The 17,603-nt window shown below is 46.9% G+C and overlaps 1 protein-coding gene across 1 annotated transcript in view; it reads left to right on the top strand.

Moving 5' to 3' along the window:
• The window catches only part of CYP19A1 (cytochrome P450 family 19 subfamily A member 1), a 72,731-nt gene that overhangs the window by 18,615 nt on the left and 36,513 nt on the right, over positions 1-17,603 (top strand). The gene's annotated exons all lie outside the window — the stretch shown is intronic.

A 17,603-nucleotide genomic window follows, 5' to 3' on the forward strand; every position in this document is an offset into this window, starting at 1 on the left:
ACAATCCAGGGGAATGGAGAGCACCTGCCCCATTGAAGGGGACAGCTGACTGTGGCCTTGAGGGAATGTGAGCCCAGTGCGGCCAGATCTTCTGATTTTTTTCTCAAGAGGGGCCTGAAATCTGGACTTTTAAAATTTACGGTATCCACAACTTTAAATAATGGCAGTGAAAGCAAATTTAAGGCACAATGTAAGCCAAAATGGGACAGGTTAGTAGGCTGAGTGGCTTAATGACAGAAACTCCAGTTCAGAGAGCCCCAGGGGAAGCAGATCTGGGGACTGCTCCTGCCTCAGCCTCTCCTCCTCCCTCCTGCCTGTGGAGGAGGCAGGAGAAGCCTTGCTCCTGTCACACATCCCTTTTCCCAAAGCTATTATTGTGGCCAATCCTGCCTACCTCTATAGGACCTGGATTTTGAAACTCAAAAGCCAGGAAAATATTTTTTCCCCTCTGCATTCTGCCGGCCTGAGGCAATGAAAAATGCTCAGTTGACTTAAGGAAGAGAGACGACAAAGGGTAACCAGGTGACACTAGGTCACCTGCCCGCAATCCAGGGGCTGTACAAGATAGAGGAACATCACACAATCTCAGAGGCTCGCATGGGCGCTGTGTGTTTGGGAAATGTGGACTAGTTTGGTATAGCTGGGTGGAGTGTAAGGCAAATGGCAGGGGAAGAGACTGGAAAGGCAGAAGAAATAGGGTCTAATATAAAAAAACTTTAATGGCTGAGATGTCTGATCACTTATGTGTTATTTTTGTAAAGTCAGTGACCCACTCTTTCAGCTGTTTTGTGTAATTTATCATCTATATACTTTCAAGTGACATAAAAGAACCTTCAAAGGGATTCAGAAACCATAACCTGGAAACCAGGTCCGTCATAATTTGGGTTGTCTTGATCTCTACAAAGTGTCCAGAGCTGATACTGGTTGCACTCAGTTGAGGATATTAAGTAACCTCAGACTCCACTGAGAGGTGTGCCACATCCACGCAGCCTTCTTGCTGTGCCAGGAACTGCTACTGCCCTCTGCCTGCCCGAACCTATCCTTCCAACTCCTTCTCCTCATTGTACTCAGGCTGACCCTTGAGGACGCTGTTTGCCCTGTTGCCCTCTGAAGTAGAGGAAGGGTTTTTAAACACAAATCCCCCAATGTCAGTGTTGGAAGCTAGGGTTGATGTCTTCTGGAGTGCTACCCTTGGACCATTAACTCTCTTTTTCTTTCTCTAAAACTGAAACCTCCTTTGAGCTTCACACCATCCAGCCACTCACCCTGTCTCCCCTGCTCACTGAAAGCTTTAGCCTCTGTCTTCCTTTCCACCCCATCGTGCTAAGCAGCTGAATATCCTTGTGGCTGATCTAAGTAACACCCTGGCTGCAGAGTTCCGTGACAACTGCACCTTCAGTGACATTCTCCCTCCACCTCAACCCACTCACTCCAGGGGGCCAGCTGGGACCTTGTCATCATCAGAATCTGTACCTCCTCTGAAATCTTTTCTCTCACCACCCGCTTCCAGTCCCCTCACTGTGATAGTTCTCCAGCCTCAATGAGATCTCCAAGCCAGTGGTCCCTCCACTTTCTCTATGTCCGTGAACCTCCTCCCATCTTTACTTCCTTCTGTAGCCACCTTAGAGGCCATAGTCTTCCCATGCTGTCCTAAAAATATTAGTAAATCCGTTGTGCCCCTCTTGATTGTCCTTGCCTGGCAAAGGCCCGAGTGCTTATTCATGCCTGAGCCTAAGTAGATCAGTGTTACTGACGAATGTGACACAACTGGACCTTTTGGTGTGGCTCTCATCACATTCTCACTTTAGCCCTCAACACAGCCCCGCAGTTTTGCCATGCTTTTCTAGAAGCACCCACCGCTTTCACAATCATAATTTCATTTCCTCTTCCCAGAGCTTTATGTTTCTAACCCCTTTGTTCCCGGAGAAGAAGCTTGGCAGAGAAAATCGATCAGTTGCATTTGTACCTGTCCTCTCCTCCCATGTAGATTACAACAGAGTACATGTCCCTCCTCCAACCCCAAGGCCAGTCCCTCCACATGTGCCTGGATCTCATCCAATCCTGCCTAAGCAGGGGTCCTGTTCCATTAGGCATACCGTCTCCTTCCCAAATCTTCAACCTCTTCATCATGCCTGGATTCTTCCCTCCAGCGCTCAAATGTATGCTAGAATCTTCCATTACCAAGAAAGTCAAGCAAACAAAACTTCCCTTAACTCCACCCCTCCCTCACGCTCTTGCCTATTCTATCTGCTTTCCACTCACAGCCAAGCGTTCTAAGAGTTGGACACAGGCACTGCCTCCGCACTGTCTCCTCTTCTCCTTCCCATTCAGGCTCCGGCTTCACCACTTTGCAGAAGCTGCTCTTTCTGGGGGTCACCAAGATCTTCTTTGCTTCATCCAATATAAGTTTCTGCCTTCTTCTGACATGATCTCTCAGCACCACGCAATACAATTAACCTTATCTTCCTTCTTGAAACCCTCTCTCGTCTTGGCTTTGGTGATAAAAATACTTTTTTTGGTCTTCTTTACCTTCTGACTCTTCTTTCTCAGGATCTTTTTCCTGTTCCTCCTTCTCCCAAATTTTAAATTCTTGAGCTCTTTGGGAGCTCCTCTCACACCACGCTCTTCCTCGGCCATTTCAGCTTCTCTCAAACTTTCCCGAATTCTTACCTTTTCTGTCACAGAACCATATGAAGTACTTATTTGGTAATTGTTTCCCCTGCTAGAACTGTAAGCTCCCTGAGGGTGGGCAATGTCTTCTTTATTCACTGCTTCCGTAATCCGTTGGGTCAGCCGCAAAAAAGGGACCAAGCTTCAACACCACCTTCTACTCGTTGGGCCCATGCTCTGCCTACTGAAAGAGACAGCCAACGTCTGCCTTCGTGGGATTGTCTAATAGGGAGAACTTGTCACCACAATCCTTTCTCCAGATTTAAGTTACAACTATCTTTTCTTTATTGTAGAACAGGAAGTTCAGATATTTAATTTTGCCACATTCAACCCCCTCCCCCTCATTTTTGGCAAAAGAAAGCTGAAGAGCTTTCAAATCTGCTGCAATGCCAATGCCTCCACCATCACTCTCTCTTTTGACTCATTTTCAAAGCTATTTAAAAAGGCTAGTTCCAGCCTTTAGCACTCCTCCCTCTGGAGAACCATCCTCCCACTACTGGTTTCTCCAACCCTGATGACACTGCCCCCCACTCCCAATCCATGGCGACTTTACAAGAAAGCCTTATGAAGGCTCCAAAGCAAAGGAGCTGATCGTCTTGAAACCAGAAGAAAAACGGGACACTGTCCAATTCACTCTCCGAAATCTCCCTTGAAACTGAGGAATTGAACACAATGGGCTCTCTCTCTGGGGTCTCTCTGGGTTCTTTTCTTGCACATAGCTAAAATGCTGCAGCCATCTGCGGTTGTTCTTAAACTTAAGTGTTTGCCAGAAACTCATGCTTGCAGACTGCATGCACCATTATTTTTCAGGCAAAAAAGAATATTTTTTTCTTGGCTTTGGTGATTACTTGACAGATATTCCTCGTGATGGTAATTCCTTCCCATTGAAATAAAATTAGCATTGAAGAGGGGGCCAAGGGTTCTTCACGTTTTTAAGCAGAAGAGTGACATGGTGAGCTCTGTATTAACTGTCAGCAGTAAGGAGGAAGGATGGGAGGAAGCAGAGAACCGGGGCAGGGCATTCGTGTGACTCTGTTCCAGGGGAGAGCTGAGGAAAGCCTTAGCTCACAGGTGGCCTTGAGAATAGAGAGGAAGGGGGAGAGGCGAGAGTTTCAGAGGTAAAATAGCAATTGAGTTTGGGAGTGAGATGCTGGGCAGGGAGAGAGTGCCCAGAATCAGAGGACTCTGGAATTTTGCCCGTCGTCCTCTTCAATGGGCCATCACACACATGCCATTCTTTCTCCTGGGAAGGACCTGCCCCGCACTCAACTCCTTGGAATCCTCTTCCTCCATCGCGATCTCTGTGAAGCTCTCCTTGCTTCACACTCCAGGGAGAATGACTCTTTCCCACCTCTTTACCCTTTGTTCAAATGGCCAAGATTATGGCCAGTTGTAGGTACCATGAATGCTCATGTAGCTGACTGTATCAAGGCATTGTGCGCTCTCTGAGGAAAATAGCTGCTTCAGATTAGGATGGTTGGGGAAAAAAACCTTGTAAATTGAAAGAAGCGTATTTACTGTCTTTATTTCTTTGACTAATAATTAACCAAAAGCATCTTCTCATCTTTTTTGGACAAAGTTCTGGTGGGGCACGTTAATAATGCTTATTGCTCATTTCTCTGATAAGATTTATATAAACGTCTTGAATGATCCTGGCGTGCTCCTTCTTTTGGTTTTGGAGTAAACAATCTCTTACCTCCAGAGTAGCCTGAGACCCCACCTCTGAGCTTCTAAACCACTCTTATCTCCTGAAAACCCATGGTAATCTCCCTCCAGTTCAGCTGGTCCCATTAAGCTCTTTGCAAGCTGTCTGTGTGTGCATCTTTCCGCAATGTAGCCTTTAATTTTGTGCATTTATTTACTATTATTTTGAAAATCATTTTATTGAGGTCATCTTGGTTTATAATATTGTATAATTTCAGGCGTACGTTGTTATATATCAGTTTCTTTATAGTTTGCAATGTAGCCTTTTAAAAGGGGCCAGGCATTTTTAGTCACACTGAAAGCATATTATCACATAGTTTAACTCGTGTATGCTCTGGGTTGCTTACACAGACTTCTTCATATTTAATGCTTTTCCTAAAACTTCCCAGTGTTCACTAGGGCTTCAGCAACTCTTTAGGACCAATGCCTTCTGTGAAAACACTCAAAACGCATCTGAATTCATGTCTTATGCCACCATCAAGAGCACTCTGCCATCTAGTTGCAGCAGAATCCCGAGGATTCCGCGAGACCAGAAAGACTGCCTCCCTGGGAGACAGTTCCTCATCCCCCTCCTCTGAGCAGAGTCAACCCTGGGCTGTTTCCCCTTCATCATTTGCATACTCCTTTCCTGTGGAGTTGGTCACATGGAGCCTTGCTGTTTGTATTTATATGCGTGTCTTTCTCTCTAGCTGTCTCATAAGCTCCTTAGGGGCAGAGACAATATTCTCAGTGTCCTTCCCACCGGCCTCCTCTCCCTGCCCACCCATACTGGACCTACTAACACCATGCCTTGCGCTTAGGTGGACTTCAGGGTTCTAGAAAAGTTAATGAATGAATGAATCATAAACAGAATTTGGGTCATTTTTTCCGTGAAGTGATGTCTCCCACCTTTGTCCACACTGAAAGCCCTCAGGCTCTTCTCTGCCCACTCCTTGTGGCTTCCGATAGTTTCCCCCATCACTCTGGCATTTCCCTCCACCTCTGAAGAGGTTTTGAATCTGCTGCAATGCCAATGCCTCCACCATCACTCTCTCTTTTGACTCATTTTCAAAGCTATTTAAAAAGGCTAGTTCCAGCCTTTAGCACTCCTCCCTCTGGAGAACCATCCTCCCACTACTGGTTTCTCCAACCCTGATGACACTGCCCCCCACTCCCAATCCATGGCGACTTTACAAGAAAGCCTTATGAAGGCTCCAAAGCAAAGGAGCTGATCGTCTTGAAACCAGAAGAAAAACGGGACACTGTCCAATTCACTCTCCGAAATCTCCCTTGAAACTGAGGAATTGAACACAATGGGCTCTCTCTCTGGGGTCTCTCTGGGTTCTTTTCTTGCACATAGCTAAAATGCTGCAGCCATCTGCGGTTGTTCTTAAACTTAAGTGTTTGCCAGAAACTCATGCTTGCAGACTGCATGCACCATTATTTTTCAGGCAAAAAAGAATATTTTTTTCTTGGCTTTGGTGATTACTTGACAGATATTCCTCGTGATGGTAATTCCTTCCCATTGAAATAAAATTAGCATTGAAGAGGGGGCCAAGGGTTCTTCACGTTTTTAAGCAGAAGAGTGACATGGTGAGCTCTGTATTAACTGTCAGCAGTAAGGAGGAAGGATGGGAGGAAGCAGAGAACCGGGGCAGGGCATTCGTGTGACTCTGTTCCAGGGGAGAGCTGAGGAAAGCCTTAGCTCACAGGTGGCCTTGAGAATAGAGAGGAAGGGGGAGAGGCGAGAGTTTCAGAGGTAAAATAGCAATTGAGTTTGGGAGTGAGATGCTGGGCAGGGAGAGAGTGCCCAGAATCAGAGGACTCTGGAATTTTGCCCGTCGTCCTCTTCAATGGGCCATCACACACATGCCATTCTTTCTCCTGGGAAGGACCTGCCCCGCACTCAACTCCTTGGAATCCTCTTCCTCCATCGCGATCTCTGTGAAGCTCTCCTTGCTTCACACTCCAGGGAGAATGACTCTTTCCCACCTCTTTACCCTTTGTTCAAATGGCCAAGATTATGGCCAGTTGTAGGTACCATGAATGCTCATGTAGCTGACTGTATCAAGGCATTGTGCGCTCTCTGAGGAAAATAGCTGCTTCAGATTAGGATGGTTGGGGAAAAAAACCTTGTAAATTGAAAGAAGCGTATTTACTGTCTTTATTTCTTTGACTAATAATTAACCAAAAGCATCTTCTCATCTTTTTTGGACAAAGTTCTGGTGGGGCACGTTAATAATGCTTATTGCTCATTTCTCTGATAAGATTTATATAAACGTCTTGAATGATCCTGGCGTGCTCCTTCTTTTGGTTTTGGAGTAAACAATCTCTTACCTCCAGAGTAGCCTGAGACCCCACCTCTGAGCTTCTAAACCACTCTTATCTCCTGAAAACCCATGGTAATCTCCCTCCAGTTCAGCTGGTCCCATTAAGCTCTTTGCAAGCTGTCTGTGTGTGCATCTTTCCGCAATGTAGCCTTTAATTTTGTGCATTTATTTACTATTATTTTGAAAATCATTTTATTGAGGTCATCTTGGTTTATAATATTGTATAATTTCAGGCGTACGTTGTTATATATCAGTTTCTTTATAGTTTGCAATGTAGCCTTTTAAAAGGGGCCAGGCATTTTTAGTCACACTGAAAGCATATTATCACATAGTTTAACTCGTGTATGCTCTGGGTTGCTTACACAGACTTCTTCATATTTAATGCTTTTCCTAAAACTTCCCAGTGTTCACTAGGGCTTCAGCAACTCTTTAGGACCAATGCCTTCTGTGAAAACACTCAAAACGCATCTGAATTCATGTCTTATGCCACCATCAAGAGCACTCTGCCATCTAGTTGCAGCAGAATCCCGAGGATTCCGCGAGACCAGAAAGACTGCCTCCCTGGGAGACAGTTCCTCATCCCCCTCCTCTGAGCAGAGTCAACCCTGGGCTGTTTCCCCTTCATCATTTGCATACTCCTTTCCTGTGGAGTTGGTCACATGGAGCCTTGCTGTTTGTATTTATATGCGTGTCTTTCTCTCTAGCTGTCTCATAAGCTCCTTAGGGGCAGAGACAATATTCTCAGTGTCCTTCCCACCGGCCTCCTCTCCCTGCCCACCCATACTGGACCTACTAACACCATGCCTTGCGCTTAGGTGGACTTCAGGGTTCTAGAAAAGTTAATGAATGAATGAATCATAAACAGAATTTGGGTCATTTTTTCCGTGAAGTGATGTCTCCCACCTTTGTCCACACTGAAAGCCCTCAGGCTCTTCTCTGCCCACTCCTTGTGGCTTCCGATAGTTTCCCCCATCACTCTGGCATTTCCCTCCACCTCTGAAGAGGTTTTGAATCTGCTGCAATGCCAATGCCTCCACCATCACTCTCTCTTTTGACTCATTTTCAAAGCTATTTAAAAAGGCTAGTTCCAGCCTTTAGCACTCCTCCCTCTGGAGAACCATCCTCCCACTACTGGTTTCTCCAACCCTGATGACACTGCCCCCCACTCCCAATCCATGGCGACTTTACAAGAAAGCCTTATGAAGGCTCCAAAGCAAAGGAGCTGATCGTCTTGAAACCAGAAGAAAAACGGGACACTGTCCAATTCACTCTCCGAAATCTCCCTTGAAACTGAGGAATTGAACACAATGGGCTCTCTCTCTGGGGTCTCTCTGGGTTCTTTTCTTGCACATAGCTAAAATGCTGCAGCCATCTGCGGTTGTTCTTAAACTTAAGTGTTTGCCAGAAACTCATGCTTGCAGACTGCATGCACCATTATTTTTCAGGCAAAAAAGAATATTTTTTTCTTGGCTTTGGTGATTACTTGACAGATATTCCTCGTGATAGTAATTGTAAGTCCTAACTGCCTAGCACAATTCTCTGGGTGTCTTCACTACCCACCGTCTCTTCTAAGTACCACGTCGTCCTCTGAATGGTGGGGAGAAGGGATGATTAGCCCCATTTTACAGATGCACAATCTGGGGCTGGGAGAAAGATTTTGTGATTTTCCTAAACTGTCGTGGCTTGTAAATGGTGGTGGATGGTGGAGGGTGGGGCACTTTACCCACAGCTTCCTAAGACTTTGTCGAGCTTTTGTCAGATTTGTTGTGAGCAGCATTTGCTGCCCCCCAACTTTGGTTCCTGGACATTTAGTCATCCACTTAAGCTGCCTCCCCTATTTTTTTGGGGGGGGATTTAAACTCTTCTCATGGAATAAAGCAGATTTACATTTTAAAGAGATAACCACTCTTATAGTCCTCTTAGCTTTCGTGAATCTTCGTAACGGTTTCAACAGGCCCTACCTTAGAATGGCAGGCAGGCAACAGATGACTGTGTACTGAGCACCTCCTTGCTAGCCCTTTTGCTAGATGAGAGGCTGGTGCCGGGCAGAGGTGGTGGGAGAGGGAGAGGGGGGAGGAGTGTGGGCGGCAGGAGGGCCTGGAGTCCAGCCCAAGCTCCCCTGAGAGGTGCCTTTTCCAAAGTGTATCCTGCCAGAGATGGCGGCTTTTTCTAAATCACACAAACGTGCTGCCCAGGCTAATAGGGGTCCAGCTGCAAGGGGCTGGGGGAGAGAGGCAGGCGAGTTAAGCCACATGCTTCACAGCACTGGGTTACACTGGAATAAAGACAGGCTCGAAAGATCACCAGGGATGCCCACCAACTGCTGACTGTGGTCATGGGCCATAAAGGAAAACAAAGGCGGGAGAGGTGACTGTGGGCTGGGGAGATCTGGAAAGCTGTGTGGAGGAGAGACAGGGATATGGAATGTATGAAAGTCCACTCCCCTGGCAGGGCCCTAGAGTCTTACCTAGTGTCTGCTCAAGGAGCCTCAGGCCTTTGGAAGTAGGTAGAATGTAAAATGTTAGCTGCCCAGGGCCAAGGAGAGGAGAGAGAAGAAAGCAAGAGGCAGTAGAGAGGATAAGATCGTGCTTTAGAGCCACGCTGCCCGGAGCCAAGTCCTGCTCTACTCCTCAGCAGCTGAGTGAACTTGGGCAAGCTGCTGCTAGTTTCTGGACTTCAATATCAGTAGTACCTACTGCTTAGAGTTGGTATAGATGAAATGAGATTACCTACAAACTGCCTGGCACACAGTAAGTGCTCAATAAATGTTAGCTATTATTATGATCACACACGCTTATGCTTATCTGCACCCGTGTCCGTTTACTGATCTGTGCACATGGGCACACACAGAATGCCTGTTGTGGTCCACAAGCAGCATTGGGACCCGTCAACTGAGAGTTACTATCTTCTAAAAGACGCCACGAAAGGTCAGGGAGAGAGGATCTGGCCTTCACATGTTGCTGCTGTTTTTACATGGGTTGGCACTTTGGGATAGCCTTTAGAGGAAAATATTGCAGTGAAAACATTGATGTTTGAAAATAAACTCAGTGCCTTGGGCTCAGGCCCTGGAACACAGTGTCCAAGGAGCCAAAGTCCGCTTGGGGTCCTCACACCGCAGCATGGAGGCCAAGCTCCTGTCGTGGGAGATGGGTGCTGCCTCAGTGACACCACTAGGGAACCTGAGGCTCAGGGAGGTTAAGTAACTTGCCCAACCAAGGTTATAGGTCTGGTAAATGGTATATTGGAGATTTACCACGTAGGCCAAAGCCTATGACCTCTACTGAATCAGAATGTTTAGAGGTGAGCCCAGAATGATTTCTGTGGGGCCCTCTCTCCCACTCCTCACCCGCTGTACTTAAGGAGCGGGTACCAAGGTGTATATCTTCTTCCCATGTATACCCCAATTCCCAAACCCTCAGGTCAGAGAACTGGGTTGAACAAGCATCGGCTACCCTCTGGGTTTCCCAGAAATGGGAGCTTTATAAATATAGGTGGTTAAAACTGCTCCTGGTTTCTTTGTAAATGGGATCTCGTATAACTTTCAGAAGACCTAAAGATTGTGTCGTGAAGCTGGTGGCAGATTTTACCCTTATTCTGTCCATTTCAGATATTCCCAGGGTGGAGGGTGGAGGGCAGGCTCTGTAAAGCCAATAAGCTCTTTATTGATAAGCTGTAGAGAAGCACTTCTTCCAGGAATGCCCGCTGCTGATCCTGCCATGGTGCTACAGACACATGCCTCACCCAATAACAGTCTGTTGAGTGGAAAACGTTAGCTCTGAACGTCTGTTTCCGTGTGAGCAGAGCTGGGCCTTCCATAAAAGTGGGGAATGAGACTCAGAATTCAGCTGAACTATTTGGGCAACTTTATCTTTTCCGCGGCCGTACCTTTCAGGAGGATGGTTCCCACTGCATAAGAAAATGACTGCTTCCTGTGGCGCTGAAGTGAATGTGGAAAGAGCTCTTTGGCAAACCCACTACCCATCAGTTGTTGCAGAGCCTGCCACCTCAGGGGTGCCCGTCCAGAAGTAATCTCATTGTCTACATCACGTCCTAGCAAGTGGAAGCTTTCCATAGCAGCCCCTGGCTGATTTCTTAGGACCACTGATAACAGCTTCCATGTAGAATTTGGGATGGAGGGCAGGCAAGTCACAACTTTTATCTCAACTAAACTGGGGGTCAGGGATGGTTTCCATCCAGGGGGTTTCAGGGCTTGCAAACTTTCAACAGTGGTGTTGATGCCGCTCCGGAGGCATGGGGACGCCAGAAACCTCCTCCCCACCCACCCCCTTGCAAGCACAACAAACTGAAAATGGAATCTATTTTCAAATATTCTGTTCATCCTTCTGAGTGATTTTCACTGGGTTTTTCTGGAGACTGGGAGCCCTCTTGGTGTCCCGTATCGTGAGTGACTTTAATGTCTGCTCCCAGATACTGGAAGAACGCCTGCATAATTTGGAAAGAGGAGGTTTTCTCGCTTTTGGCAAGAGCATTGTCTCTTCACCTCCAGGGTCTTCGTATACTGTTCTCTCTCCCTGGAATAAGCCCCCCGCGACCGCCATTCCTTCTCCTGGCAAACACCAACTCTCTTTAAGATTCAACCTAAAGGGGCACCTGACCTCATCTGGGTGATCGGGAAGAGGTTTTCCATTACATACTCCCATAGGATCCTACATGCTCCCTTTGATAATCCTTGACCGGTTTTTATATTTACTAGCTCAAGGCTTGCTTTCACTACTGGGTCATGACCTCCAGGGACACGCCTGTCAGCCATGTTCCTCATGTGCCCATTACCTGGCACGATTCCCGGCACAGAAGGCCCTCAGTAAAAGAGTGGAATACTTGGGAGAATGTGTCCCGTCTACTGGCTGTGGCAGTTCGGGGCCTTGTGGGGACACCTGGAATGCTTACCTGAGCCTAGAGATGCTTTCTCTCTCTTTCAAGGAACACTGGATTGTTCATTTCTGCTTTGATCCTAAGCTCCAAGAGAGTTAGAAGGAGCCTCAGGCAAAATCATGCCTGCCATTTGTATTATATGACCTTACAGTTTATATAGATATTTCATCTAAGTTATCTCAAAGCGAGGTTCTATTATCTCCATTTTACTGGCAAGGAAACTGAAGGCTCAGAGTGGTGTAGTAACTTACCCCAAGTCACACAGTATGGGGCAGAGCTGTAAGGTGAATTATTCCTCACTCTGATACAACTACGTTAATAATGTAATAAAAACTATAACAATGTCAATTATGTCTTATTTCCAAGTTCCAATTGATCACAGATCACTGAGCCCTTTTCAAACTATTTCTCTCACCTATTGCCTCTTTGCCAGTTTACCTTGCCTTGTAGAAATTTGGATGATTTTATTGGAATTCTCAGGCCTGGCCCAGATCTCCTGTGTTCCCTATTCCACCCACTCCCTGAGAAGCCATTTTTATGTGCTTGCATTTCTCTGTCCTCCAGCTGGGTCCCTGACCTCCAAGTCTAGCCTATATTTGCTCCTCTGGGTCTCCAAGCAGCAAACTAAAAATGAAACCCACTTTTGAACGTTCTGTTCATCCTTCTGAGTGACTTTCCCTGGGTTTTTCTGGAGACTAGGATCCCTCTTTGTGTCCCACATCACGAGAGACTTTAATGAGACAGAGTGGAAGTTCATTCAGGCAGGCTCAGCTGCACATGGGCCAGGCCCCCACTTCACTTTTTATGAGTTATCCTCTGCTGCCTCCTGTGTTTCCCATATCCAACTCTGGGTCCCTCCTCAGTACCTCTGAGATCCCTGATGCTGTTTATGGTCACAGGCTCTGGCCTCGGAGCCACATGACAGATGAGTAACTACCACATCCACTTGCTGATCAATCAGAATAGGGCTCTAGAATACGCTGAATTAATAGCCGCAGAGACAGGAGTGGACACCGCATCCGTAAGAAAATTAACAGATAATGGATGTTAATACTTTGATTTTTGAAATAAAAACCTGAACGGATGGACTGAAAAGCCAAATAGATAACAGTTGAAGAGCTGGGAGATTCAATCAACGAGCTATCTCAGAACGCAGCACAAAGAGATGGGAAATAGGAAAGAGCAGGAAGAAAAGGGATGGGTGGATCTGTAAGACCCAGGATTTGTCTAACTGGTGATCTAGGAGGCCAAAATAGTGAGTATGGCAGGGAGACAATATTCAAAGAAACGTTAGCCAAGAATATCCCACGACTGAAGAGGACTGCCTGAGTTCTCAGTAGTATAGAAAAGTCACATGTAGAGATCTCAGTGTGGCCAATTCTTTAACCCCCTGAGATAAGCTTGATTTGGAAAGCAGGAAAAGGTCATGTGAAGCCAAGCATGGTGGAAAAGATGGATGATCAAACTCAGTTCTTGTTGACAAGGAGATGTAAGTCAAATGAGGTAAATTTAAAATATTTTTGCAGGACTCAGAAATTAGTTGTGAAGATGTCTGCCTCTACTATTAGCACCCACACAGGCAGTTTAGCTAGTGCAATTTTCTGTTTTCACAAAACTTCCTCTAGTTCCCTTGCATAGGCATATATGGATGCTAGTTTCCTAACATAGGAGTCCGTGAACAAACTAGAAGCCAGGGGTTCAAGTAAGCAAGCAATGCGTCTCCTGTATTCTCCCTCAACGCCCGCACATCCCCTCCCTCACTTACAGTTCTGCTAGTAGATGGTAGTGCTTCCCGACATGAAGACAGCCGCTTCAGTCTCATTCTCCCCAACCTCCTTCCTCTTGCCCTAGCCCCTAACTCATTCCTCCCTGCAAGCGTTCACAGAGCCCCCTCCTCTACTCGCCTTCAAAATCCCAACCACATTTCAAAGACCAGAACAAGCTCCGTCTTCACACGAAGACGTCTTTGACCACATCTCTATGTTAACATCTCCTTGTACTTGTCCACAGTCTCACACTGGTTAGTTTTTCTCTCCCACTAGACTACAGGCTCCCGTAGAGCTGAGAGAACAGCACACTTTTCCTTTGTGCCCTCCAGAGAAATGCTCCAGGCACCTGTTAAAATGAAAATACTGCCAGAAGAGAGAATGAGTTGAAGGATTAGCCCCTGGAGACTAATGATTTTGGTGAGATGATTTCCTCTGACTGGGGAGAAGAAAGTGGATGAATAGGAAATGTGGGGAAATGACACAGAAAAGAAGCGTGGATGAGGAGGGGTATAGGAGGCAAATGTCAGCTATCCCACAATTCTGTTCAGTATCTCTAACATGACCCCCAGTGACCCCATGACAAAAGGGTTGTGGAATCACTGACCTCCAGACCACCCAGGTCGCTTAGAGACTACCCTATTCTCTGGCCCCCTCAGAGTACCCAAGAGAGGTGGAGTGACCTGCCCAAAATCACACAACTCTTCAGAGATCCCCAGAGCACTACTCCAGCCCCAAGGACTCTGCTCCTTCCAACTGTCCCTTATTACCTATGCTTTTGTTGGAGACTGAAGACTAATGACAATAACAACTTTTATTGCACTCTCACTATGTGCTAGATACTCTGACAAGGCCCTAACATGCTTTATCTCATTTCCTCCTCGCAGTTACCATATCCAGAAACACTATTATTTCTCCCATTTTTCTGATGACGAAACTGAGGCAGAGCTGTGGCAGTGAATGCACACAGTGATAGGAGGTCATCTGAAACCAGGAAAGCAAATGGCACGGGCAGGGATGTAGGAGCAGCTTTAAGATTCCCCCTGTCAATTCTTTTCTCATTCTCTCAACCTGCAATGCTGTTCCCTTAACTTGACACCTTGTAAAATGATGCTCCTCCTTCAAGGCCTGCTCATTAGGCCGTACCCAGCCTTCCTAAGATAATCATTTCCCCTCTCTTCCAATGGTTGTTTATGCCTCTGGTTGAACACTTGTAATTTGACTTATATTAACAGTAAGATGGGTGGCTCTATCTTGTGCAAATTAACTCCTTGAGGGCGAGGACCTCATTTTGTTCATTGCTATATTCCTAGAGCCTAGAACAGTGGCTAGGACATGGTAGATATTAAATTTTTGGAGTGAACACAGTAGTCAGCACATGCTTGTGCTTTCCATAAATAGGACCATCCATGGCAGCAGCCCAGAGATCCCACGAGCCTTGATGCCCACTGAGGGCTAAAGTGTAGCCATGGACAATGTCAGTGTGAGGTGAGCCACAGATGGGATTTAAGGGTATTGGATATGCCCCTCGCTCCCCCCTTAAATCTTTCTCACTGATTCCATTGGATATACAGTCTACCACCTTATCATCAAGCTTTCACTTGTAGATTTGAGGTCCAGGGAAATATAAAATGCCCAGAGGAAATTTCATTTCTTTACAACCTGGAATTCACACTCTACTACTGGTCAGTGAAGGTGATTTTGATCTGGAAAGAATCTCTGGGACATTGGGAACCTGAGGTGGAAGGTGGAGAAAGGAACTGGACTGAGGAGTTGTTAATCTGAAGTCTGTGGGTGGGCCTCAGTGGGTCCAGAACCCAGAATTGTATTCAAAACATTGCATGTTGATTCCTGAATGTGTTTTTCCAGAGCACGGTTCCACAGCTTTCATTAGATTCTCAGAACTGGTCTGGGGCTCTAAAGAGAAGGAGACGAGCTAGAGAAGATGGCCAAAGCTGGCCATTTGCATCCCGGGTTCCCTGGCATCCTAGTTTAGTTCTGGGCACCTGGGCTCCCGGGCCCCAGTGGCTGGCCTAAGTCCATGGTGCAGAAGGAAAGAACCAAGGAAGATGAAGAGGGCAAAGGCACTGGGAAGAGCCAGGAGAGGAAGCTAAGAGAAAGGGTAAGAACGTTAGGCATCAGACACAGAAATAGAAGAGGTCACATAGTCCAATCCCTTTGTTTTATAGATAAGGAAAGGAGAGCCAGATAGGTTAAGTAACCCCAGCCCTTGGGGTCAGCCAGTGGCCTCCTTGCCAAAGATTGGCCCTGTTCTAGGCCATCTCTGTGGCCTCACAATTTGTTCATTAAACAACAGATTAGCTCACAAGGAAAGGCCAGTAATGCTGCTGTTATCAGTTTGTTTGGGTGGTGGCTATGGGCCACTGCATTGCTGGAACTTGGCATTTGGAATCACAGATAGGACAAAGAAAACAGTCCTCTGGGGATATGTGAATGCATAATTCTTTGATGACCCGAGGCCTGAAAAGCTTAACCTGCTAACTGTTCATTCATTCACTTCACCAACATTTACTGAGCACTTACTAGGTACAAGGCATCATGGCAGCCTCCATGAAGGCCACAGAGAGGAGCAAGATGTGAGTCTTTACCTTGGAGGAACTTATGCTGTGTCATGAGGAAAGACACGTCACTGCAGAGCTGCATGCTCTGTACAGGAGGTGGGTTTGGTACTGCCCTTACAGGAGCTTGTCTCATCCAGATGGGTGAGTCAAAGCACAAGGCCGCTTGGGACCACCGTGTGGTAAATCTTAGACACCAAGGCTCGGTATGGCTCTGGATCTTACCATAAGAACAAGGTTCATTGGCCTTGCTGGCTGGTGATTTCAAGGCTACCCTAAGCAGCTCCACTTGGGGACCTTCCATTGTTGCTCCCAGAGTAATGGAGTCACGGAGTCACACAACTCCATGTGCCACAGAGACTTTAAAGCCTGGGGAACGGCAGCCAACACCACTGGCATCTGACCCCCCAGAGGTTTCACTTTAATCCTCACCTCCGTGTCCTGAGGTAGAGAGAATTCACTTCCTCAGCTGGGGCTCAGCGAGGCTTGGGAAGTGAATGAGGTCACAGGGCCTGTCAGCCACAGAGCTGAGACTTGAACTCAGGTCCCCGAACCCAAATCCTGCTCCTGTGATCCTGTCACGTCTGCCTCTACCGCCTCTCGGTTAAAAGCCAAAATTGGACTGAAAAATCTTGCTTCCTTTTCCCCTCTGAGGCCAGACAACATGATAGCTCTTATAAAATTGAGTTGAAAAGTGAAGGGGTGGGAAACCTCTTAGAGAAATGCTGCTGTGGGAATAATACCCAGCCTGGCCCTTTCTGGCCCCTCCATGAGACAAGCTCAGCCTGCTAGTGAGAAAAGGTATGGTTGGGATGTCAGGCAGCCACTGGACAATAGGATCTGAGAGCCCCATGGTGGGCCTTCAGTCCCACAATTCCCCCTCTCCTGGCCTCATGGGCTGAAAGGCCTCTAATGATCAAGATCTAGAAGGCTTTTCAGGTGGTCACTGCTGACTGTACTTTAAAACAAACTCTCCTGGGAGAGGATATCAGATACAGCCCATTGGGAAGACAATGGATTGGATATCTGAGGGACAAGAAGGCACCCTCAGAGGGGCAAATGTGAAAGCTGAGGTAAAAGGGCATCCAGGCCTGGGGACAGTTGGCCAGGAAGCTGCTGTGAAGAAAGCATTTCCACAAACACGCATTGATGTCATGGAACCTCAAAGACGAGTAAGAAAGCCGCAGCCCTGCCTGATGCCCCAGCTTTGGGGCTGCATGCTCATGTGAAATGTGGATTTGGGGAGCCCGCGTATTTACCAAGGAGGGAAATCTGCCTTTTCTGCACTGTCAATGGTCTCCCTACCTGGTTGCAACGCCAGCGGCTGAGGTCTCCCAGCGGTGCCCTAAAGGGGAGTCCAGACCAACTATACGGACGTTTATCCCTCTGGGTTTCCCTTGTTGGTTCCTATTGTTGCTCCTGCTACAGAACAAGAAAATCCCAAGGACTCACTTGGAAGCTTGCTGGAAGCTTCTAGAATGACCAGAACCTCCAGTGTTGTGACCCCAGAGCTGGGGAATATGCACATGGTAAATTGTTCCCAAATTTTAAGTGGCCGTTGACAAGTGACTTTACTTCCCTGGATCTCCTGCGGATTGTTGTTTTCAAGGGAGAGAACCGTACTATTAGAAAATCTCGGCGTTTCTTTTCAGCTCTGATACCTTGTGCCTCCTCGATGTAGA

Source organism: Equus asinus, chromosome 2 (assembly GCF_041296235.1).
Source record: "Equus asinus isolate D_3611 breed Donkey chromosome 2, EquAss-T2T_v2, whole genome shotgun sequence".
Taxonomy (NCBI): domain Eukaryota; kingdom Metazoa; phylum Chordata; class Mammalia; order Perissodactyla; family Equidae; genus Equus; species Equus asinus.